Here is a 9,160-nt window from a genome sequence, read left to right on the forward strand (position 1 = left end):
GCACAAACCCAGTAGCGCCCAGTGCTGGGCTGGGGCTCGGTCCAGCCTGTATGGAGCCGGGGGCGGGTAGTGGGGCAGAGTCCCAGTGTGTGTCCCAGCAATAAGGGGGGGAAAAATGAGGATGGTGAAGGGCACTGTAGCAAGAGACCGTCAGTTTAATTAACAAAGTTTCTGTATGGGGCACTATATTTTTAAAAGTCTTTCTATGCTGTACATTTCTCCTGAAGCTGAAATAATGTACTGTTGGTAGGGGTTTTTGTATAGTGTACAGAAATTGGCAGAATATTTTCTTGCTGCATTCAGTGATTTATTAACCGAAGTAAAATAGACAAATATAAAGCGTTAGCAAAAGTTGAAAGAAAAAAAAAAACAAAACACAAAACAAGTTTGTGCCTTTTTTAGTTTATTTTTCTGTTGCTATATAATCACTGCACTAAAACCTTTCCAGAGAGGAAAAAACAAACTAGTCTCTTAATAAGGGAGGAATACGTAAAGCCTAAATTGAGCGTTAATTTTTTTTTATTGGGATATTTAATTAAAAGAATGTTGCTGGTTTTGTTTGATACCTGTGCCTTTGTAATAAAACTCCACATCCTGTCAGAAAAGCCAAACCCGGAATAAATCCCACCAGATCCCACAGATGCAGAAGTACCATCAGGTTACCAGTATTTTCTTTTAAGACATGTAAACCTTAACTGATGATATTACAGTATGTGATCGTAATACCTGTTGAGTTGCCTGGGAAAGAGGTGCTTTGGGAAGGTGCAGCTTTCGGGGTGCTGTCTGCATTCCTCCCTGGACACGCCAGATGCCAGAGATGCACCGATAAGGACTGAGTCGTTGCCACTTGGCTGGTAGCTGCTGAGCAAATTTCTTCCCTTAGTGCTTCTGCCAGTTGCTTTGTGACCGGGCTCTTTGGAGAAAGTCCAGGTTGGTTGCTCCCAGCTCTCCAGCCGGGACAGCTCGTTTCTGAAGGAAAGGGCTGGCTGCCAAGCAGGCGCTGGGTTTTGCTTTCCTCGGAAGATGGAGAGGGCTGGCGGGTGAAACACTGCTGATCCCAGCCCTGGTTTTTATTGGGAAGCCCCTGTGACTGCCAGAGCTGCATCCCTGGTAGCAGCAGTGGCACGGGGTACAGGACCTCCGGCGTTGTTGCTGCTTTCCCACCCAGAGCTGCTATGAATAGGATCAGACAAGGTTGGGCTTAAACAAGTGATGCTGTCGTTTCGCCTGTGTTCAGGGGAAGTTTCCCTAAATGTGGTAGCTCAGGCTGAGCTCTGGAGCCAGAAAGTCACTGCTCTGCATGGCTCCTGGGCTCTGGACCACCCAGACTCACCCGCTGCCCCTCTGCACCCCCACTGCTTGGGCCAGCATGCTGGTGGACCCCAGTGCAGTTCACAGGGTGACGTGCTGAGCTTGAACTGCCTTTGGTGCACCCATCCGTCTGCTTTGCCTCTTTCAGGGTGCACTGGTTTAAACAGCACTGCATGGAAAAGATCCCACAGCTTGTTGCTTGTGCCCCCCAGTACTGGCTTTGTCAGCCCCCCTTGGAGAGCTTCTTGTTTCTCCTGCACCAGATAGCTGTGGTCAGCACAGCCCTGCATCGAGGCCATCCCCATCTTCTCTGGGCTTGAGTGTTACCTCCTGACTTCCCATCCCGGTTCAGCAGCTGGGTAGGTACAGGGCAGCACAAGCTGGTTGTGGTTTTGGTCTTGAGCAGGAGAGCTTGTGATCTGGACCTACCCCTTGAGATCCTGTTGCCAGTTGTTGAGTCTTAATTCCGACAGAGACTTATGTCAGTGTGAGATGGGAGGGGATGCTCCTAATTTATTTTGGTGGTTTCTCCTTCCAAGGAGTGCTGGGAAGAGTGGAGCGTCTCTTGGGTTTTATCCTCAGTTGGTAAGTGTGATGTAAGATGTAAGACGGCTTCAGATTGAGGCGTAGGATGTGTTGGAGATGTGAAGGAACTTCCCTCCAGCTGTGCCAGGTGCCTGCTTTTATTTTGCTGTGCATGTAGGTTGTTGCAGCCCGCTGTTCTTGTGCTTCGTGCTGTGTGGTGGCTCTGAGGATGCAATCTCCTCGCCTGGCAGCTCCCTCCTTAGTGTTGAGGCTTTTTCTGCTCATCCCTGTGCAGTGCTAACTGCTTGAGTGTCCTCTGCTCAGAGGGGACTGGGGCAGAGCCCTTGCTCAAGGGAGAGGGCACCAGGTGATGTCCAAAAATTTAAAAAAAAAAAAAAAGAAAAGAAAAGAAAAAAGGGGGAAACTTTTCATAGCTGTGGCTGAGGTCCACAGCCTGAGGCCTGCCCCAGCCCTCCAGGACACCCTGGGCCATTCCCTCTGGAGTGAGTGGGAACCTCTTGTGCACCCTGAGCAAACTGGCATCTCAAGCCCATGTAATATTTGGCAATAAGCTCTGAGGGAAGCTTGGCCCCTGAACGGATCCAGGCCAATAATGCTGAGCAATCAAACCCACAAAGAAGGTGGTTTCTAATCTTACTTGAAACCCTTGAAGCTGGTATTTGTTGTAAATCCATGCCGTGTTTTCCCTCTGTGAAGCAAACAGCACCTGCAAGATGCTTAGAAATGGCAGCCGTAATTCATCTCTGCTGGGAGATACAGAGAAGTTTGGGGCTTTGCCATCAGCCGACGGCTGTTCTTTTCCTTGCTGTTACCGTGCGGCATGTGGGACGGTGTTTCTGAGCAAGCCTTTACCTCTCCCCACGCGTGCTCCAGGCTGAACCCAGGCACAGGACGCTGTACCCATGTCAGGAGCTGGGCTGTCCCCTACACGGTCCATCCTTTCCCGTCTCTGTGGCATGTACGGCTCGGGGAGAAGTCGGGGCTGCTGCGGGGCACTGCCCGCTCGGGGAGGAGAGATGCATGGCCGTGGGGTGCTTTGGCTGCGGGGGCTTTTCCAGCTGCCCATTGTGGAAGGAGGTAGCTGGCAGCGTAGTCAGCTCCGTCAGGGAGAAGCGGGCTCGTTTCAAAAGGCCTTTGTCAGAAGCAAGATGAGTTTAATGGAGACTGTGAGGATGCTCAGTGCCCTTTGGGTCTGAGTGCAGGGTGAGCCGGTTGGTGGGGTGCGGTGGGGGTGGCCTGGGGCACAGAAGCCTTTGCGATGCTGCAGGGGTAGTTGCACCCCCAAAGCCAACGTCACCACTTGCGGGGCACAAGTCCTTCTTCTGCTACATGCGAGGTGGATGCACCTAAATTCTTAAAATCCCAAGGGCCAGCTCTGCATCTTGACTCGTTTGAGTGAATGTGGGGGGTAAACGGCCCTGGGGACAACTGTCCCTTGGGCTGGGACCTGGGCAGTCATTTCCCCCCAGCATTTGTCCCCAGGAGAAATGAGGATGATAGTTTAGGTCACGACGTCTGAATTTAGTAGTCCCTGTTCAGAAGAAGCAGGACCAAGGGCCGGCAGGTGGCTGTTGGGGTGCAGATGTGCCTGTTGGGGTCCCGGCGCTGCCCACCTGCAGCGGGAGCAGAAGGTGCTTGGTGCCTGGGGGAGGGATCAGGCCCCTTCCTTGCTGGGGCCAGCTGCGAGAACAGGCGGTCCTGTGGTCAGAATTCCCAAGGGAACTGTGGTTTTACAAAACCTCGTCACGATCCTCACTGCTGCCCGTTGCTCACTGAACCGTCTCCGTCCGTGGTGCAGGTCTGCTGCCTTTTGATTTGCCAGGTTTGCTGGCTGAGGCGCAAACGGGTAGGGACTGACTGCAGGGATCTCCGAATTGCCAAACACTCAAAGGCAGAAACCAGCTCCAGTTACCTCTGAATTAACAGTCTCATTTTCTGTGTGCTGGGAGCCTGTGTTTCATTAGCGCTGGTGTGATGCACTCTATTTAAAGCTTAATAAAGGCATTTTTAATTCCACGCTAACTGGAGTCATGCAGTGGAATATAGTGTACCGCGTAAAGCAAACAAAGGGATGCAAACTGTTAAATAAGCTTTAAACTGCAAAAGGATAATTTTCTCTTTTTTTCTCCCTCAAAATAGTTCTACACAGAATCTTGAGAAAAAAAATGTGTGCTCTTGCATCCTTCAGTAATGGAGACTATGCACAGAGATTATGCTTATCTCCCACCAAAAAACTGCTAGCTGAGTGGTCATTTGGAGTATTTTTCATTGAAAATAAAGTAAGAGAATGATTTGAACAACAGAGAGTTTAGTTAGAACACAGTATCATTTAAAACAACAGCTCTAAGTCAGCATTTGGAGTTTGATCACTGTTTAAAATCACTCTTCAGTGCTGTCTTTGTATAACAGGATGGTCAGCTGTGGGAGAGAATATACTTTTGACATCTAACTCGTAGAAGATTGACTTATTGAGACCAAGAGCATAACAAATACATAATGCAACTGTAAATTTATTTACAAGTAACACGTTTGAATGCAAAAGCAGCTACTGCTCTGTAAGCGTAATGAACATCTAGCTAACGTTGTTTTCAATTTCTTTTCCTCCAAAGCTTAGTCCTTTTGACTTGTAATATGTATATTTGCTTTTTTTTAAATATAATTAGGTTTAACAAAGCATCCGTTGCTTTGTGAGTTGTACTTATGATTGTGCTGGGCCGTTAGCTTTAAGCAGTTTGTGTGCTTGTGTTATTTTATTAAAGCAAAAGTCTTCTTGAGACAAATGCGGCAAAGGTAAAGGAAAAAAAAATATTTTTTTGGGTAGTGTTCAGCAGATGTGTGGTATGCATTTGGAAAATGTCCAGTGTCAGTTGAAAAACAAAACAAAACAAAACTGGGGCTAAATTGCTTACCAGAACTGCTTATGTTTATGGCAGTGGCTTTTTAGTTCATGGGTTACAGTCTAAACTCATGCCTAAACAGAAACTCAGATTCCCCCGAGCAGCCTCTTACTCTGCATCTCTTCACCGTTGTACAAGACCGATGTGAAATGAGTCTTGTGTTTTCTATGTTCAGCATAGTATGTACTGTACTTCGTAATGGGAAGTGGCTACAAGTCCTCAAAGAAAAATGAACATATTTTAAAACAGCAATAATTACCACTGTAAAGCAAATGAGCACGTGGGGGAGAGCCCAGGGAGGTAGTTAATGAAGATGATACCGTTAGGAACACGCTGGCGTCAGTGCTGCTGTTGCACCTGGGGAGCAGGATTAAGTACTAGGAAAGGCCGTGGGTCCCTGGGACTGGATTTCACCTTGGCAGAGAACTTGCCCACGCGGGACCGAATCGCTCTTCGGTGATGTAGGTCTCTATGCAGCGCAGGTTTTTCACCGTGGTTTTAAGGGCGAGTTTGTTGCAAATACCGTTCCTGGTGGGGGAGGCGGACACAAGGAAGAGCCGTCAGAGTCACACAGGGGAAGGTAAATGCTCATTGCCGCCGTCTCGTACCCCAGCGTACTCTGCTACTGCACTGCTGGGGCTCAACAATAGCGGGAAATAGAATGAACTAACCTAGTGATCCGATGGAGGGAAGCAGCATCGGCTCTGTTGGAAAGCTGTTTGCGTACCACCAGGGTGTACCGATACAGACCCGTTCCTCTAGCGTGGCAGGACGTGCTAAGACGTGTGCCCTTGGTGTGCTTTAGGCACTTGAGCCCCAGCTTACCCAGTGTTATCCCCAGGCGGCGTGGTCTCTCCGTCTCCCACCGGCAGAGCCCCGGGAGCCGGCCAGCTCTCCAGGGACAGCAGGGTGGCCTCGGGCAGGGCCGGGTGAGGTGCTCTGGGTGAATGACTTGTAGGTACTTAAGTTCTGTTCCTGATGGCCGCTGTAACTGTGAAAATTAACCAGACCTGCTGTGATAAATTTGGTTATATAAGGTTTATTTGGTTAATTTTTTATAAGTGAAAACTGAAAAGATGAAAGAGAATTGTAATATGAAAGCAACTGCTGTAAATAATGTACGAATGAATAAAATCTAAAACTTATGTCAGTTTTTTCCTAAACTGTATTGCTGTCGAGTTACTGACACCACGGTGCAGGCGGTGCCTCCATCTTTTCCAGCTCCCAATCCAGCACGGGCAACCACCGCTCATTCCTGTTTTCATTGATAAATAGGGATATCTTTATGTGTGTGTTGTGCATGTCCTTGCGTTTCCATGCTGTTCCAGCTCACTGCCTAATGCTAACACGTTTGGAAGCATCGATGTTGTCGGAGCTGCATATAGTAAATGTGGAGCCAGACCTGGTCCTTGCATTGCTGGCGCTGCCCCACGATGGGACTCTGCCCAGCCCTGGCCACCAGCCACGGGTCTGCCTGTGGTCACATGCCTCCGTTTGCACCCAAAATCCCACCTGAGATCAGAGATAGCTGAGAAGTGTCCCATTGGAGCAGAAGACAAACAAAACCAGGCCATGTCTTTTTTCTACCACCAAGACATGAAGTGGTGGAGCCAGCGTTATTGGTGAGGATGCTTTCATGGTGGAGGTGCATCTCTGGGGTGTCCCTGAGCCACACAAGCCCCTTTCTCTTCCCTACGTCTCACTGTTTGGACGTTAGAGCTGCATAAGGCTGTTTCTGACCAACTCTCGAGGATCTCCATGAGGCAGGGAAGCACTGGCCTCCAATGTGGGGAGGAGAAATGAGGCTCCAGCCTTTGGCCCAACTAGATTCAGTTGGAATAAACTGATGGCTGCTGAAATGGCCTCTGGGGACGTTTATTCCTGAAAAGCAGATTTTGGTGGCAGTCATAAGTGCTGCGAGGAGAGCCCTGCCAGCCAGACTCAGGGGCACTCAGGCAAGACACACACCACCAGCAAACTGTCTCTGGAGATGACCCAGGCAGCTCCCTCAGCAAGGGCACTGGGTGCTAGCACCTTCCCGGCGGTGCGGGCTGAGGCTTCGTAGCGTGCAGAGCTATCTGGCCAAGCAGTCAGGCAGCGGCATGGGGCACAAGGTTAATGCATTTGCCATATGGATCCAACCCCTGTCACTTGTCTGCTTTATCCAGATGTGCAGACACCCAACAGCAGTATCTAACTCAGAGGAGGAGTGTACAGTGCACCTCTGAGACGGATGGTGATGTGGGATTTGGGGGGATCTGGAGGGAAACAGCTGTAAGTTCACACATGCACACAAGCTTTATTTTATGCCAAAGCTACCAAAAAAATCCCAACCCACCCCAAAACTGCTTTAGTGAAATAACAGGAAAGTGGCAACAAAAGCTGTGTTAGTTTTAAAAGCTGTATTGTGGGTGTGCTGTGTGCCTTAAAGCACCTCAATTAACTGCTAATTGGGTTCTAATTCTTCACTAATAGGCTGCACATCCCTGTCCGGGTCTCCTTTTCTTTCCCTTTAAGGTGGCTTGCTTCAGATAAAAAATTTAAATTCCTGGGGATAAGGACTTTGCCCCCATTCCCTGCGTTCCCAGGCAGATGGCTCATGCTCTAGATAGACAGGACCTCATGATCCCCAGGACATCCACCACCTATATGCACATCAATGCCTCCTAAAAAGCCAAAGCAACCCAGCAACACAAACCCACCCCAAGCTCTCCCCCCTGCTGTGACTGTGGCCTCCCCTCAGTGACTCTGTGCTCTCCCAAGGACAGGAGGATGGCTGAGGCTGGAGCCAGGCAGGGAGGCCCCTGGGTCTAACAGTTGAGCCTGTCCAGCTCACAAAACTGCTTCTAACTTGGCCAAACAGGCACCAAAATGTTCCTTCTATCTACCTTCCATCCATCCTGGCCCACCTTTTGCCAAGAGACCGAGCTGTAAAGTCCCCACCCATAGGTTCCCAGCCACGCTCCACCACAAGCCCACTGCTCACCCAGGCAGCTTCTTAACACTGACTTGTTTTGTCTATCAGGTAGGCTGAGCAAATGGTGCTGTGGCAAGCTCTGAGGGCCTCTGACTTTCCTCCAGTCTTCCCTGTGCCCCGCAGCTGCAGGGGTTGGGGGTCATTTCATATCTAGGCTTCAGCAGGAGTCATAAACTGGACCTCCTTATGCTTATCTCAGCAGCCAGGGCTGATGAGCAGGAGGGAAGATTATGCGCCCCTGTTTTTGTTTCTTTTGGTGCAGGCTTACGTGTATTCTGAGTACATCAAGTGGGGTATATTTGGGATACGATGCACTTGCAGAGTGAATGTGGTGAGTGTGCTCACCATGGTTGGACACATGGTCTGGTCACATGGCAGGACATCCAGCCTCGCTGCTTCTGGCTGTCTTTCTACTCCATCAGCAGCTCCCCTTTACAAGCCATCCCACCACCACCTGCCAGTCTCACAGAAGGCACTCACAGGTCTACTTGGATTCAGCCAAAGGAGCCACTGCTAAATCCAGCCATAGTGCTTGGAGTGCTCCTGAGGGTGTGCAGGAGTCAATGTGAAGTTTCCTTCACTTGTCTGGAGTCTTTCACTCAACTTGCTGCTTCATTTCTTTCTCTAAGCCCTTAAGCATCTACCTTGTTCACAACACACAACTCCTACCCACACCACCATCTCTCCTACACAAATTTAAGTAAGTACCACCGTTACCAGCTCTTCTGTTTTAATAAATAGCAAAAACTTGTGTATTCCAGTGAGGGTGAAGGTGTCCCATCCCAAAGATTATTTTTTACTGCAGTTATTTACAACTGCAAAGAAGTTTGCAAAGCATTTGTCGTCTTCTTTGCAAAGAAGCAAAGCAAACCAGCTTCTTTTACTGCCCCATCATCTCAAGGTATGGTCACACTCCTCTGGGAAGCAAAGACCTTGGAGAAAGCTTCCTTTTGAAATGGACTGCTCATCAAGCAGGCGAAGGCACTACGGGATGTTTGCTTGGCTCCCCGAAGTCCTCACAGACCACAGTTTGGCACAGCACTTAGGTGTTACTGCCAGGCTGCATTCAGGCCCTGGCAGTTTTCGCCACCAAAGTTTTTCAGGTTGATCTTCCTGCGGGTTGAAATCTGTAGAGCTATCAGCTTTGTCAACAGCAATTGCATATAAAGTGTTGGAATATCAACTATTGATATGGGATGAAGATGGACCGTGTTTGTGGTCATTTGTGCTAATACAATTTCTTATAAAATTAGTCAAATTTGTCAAGAAAATAACCTGTTTCTTTGAGGTATGTTTTCATTCTTGACTGCATTTGCAAAGTCAATATAGTAAATTCAGCACCTGAGATAAGTTATAACAGAAGAGGAATGAGTGTAGAGAAATGAATCTTCTCATATGGATGTCGAAGGCAGGGTCAGATGAATCATGC

The sequence above is a fragment of the Numenius arquata genome, chromosome 5, assembly GCF_964106895.1.
Source record: "Numenius arquata chromosome 5, bNumArq3.hap1.1, whole genome shotgun sequence".
In the NCBI taxonomy this organism is placed as follows: domain Eukaryota; kingdom Metazoa; phylum Chordata; class Aves; order Charadriiformes; family Scolopacidae; genus Numenius; species Numenius arquata.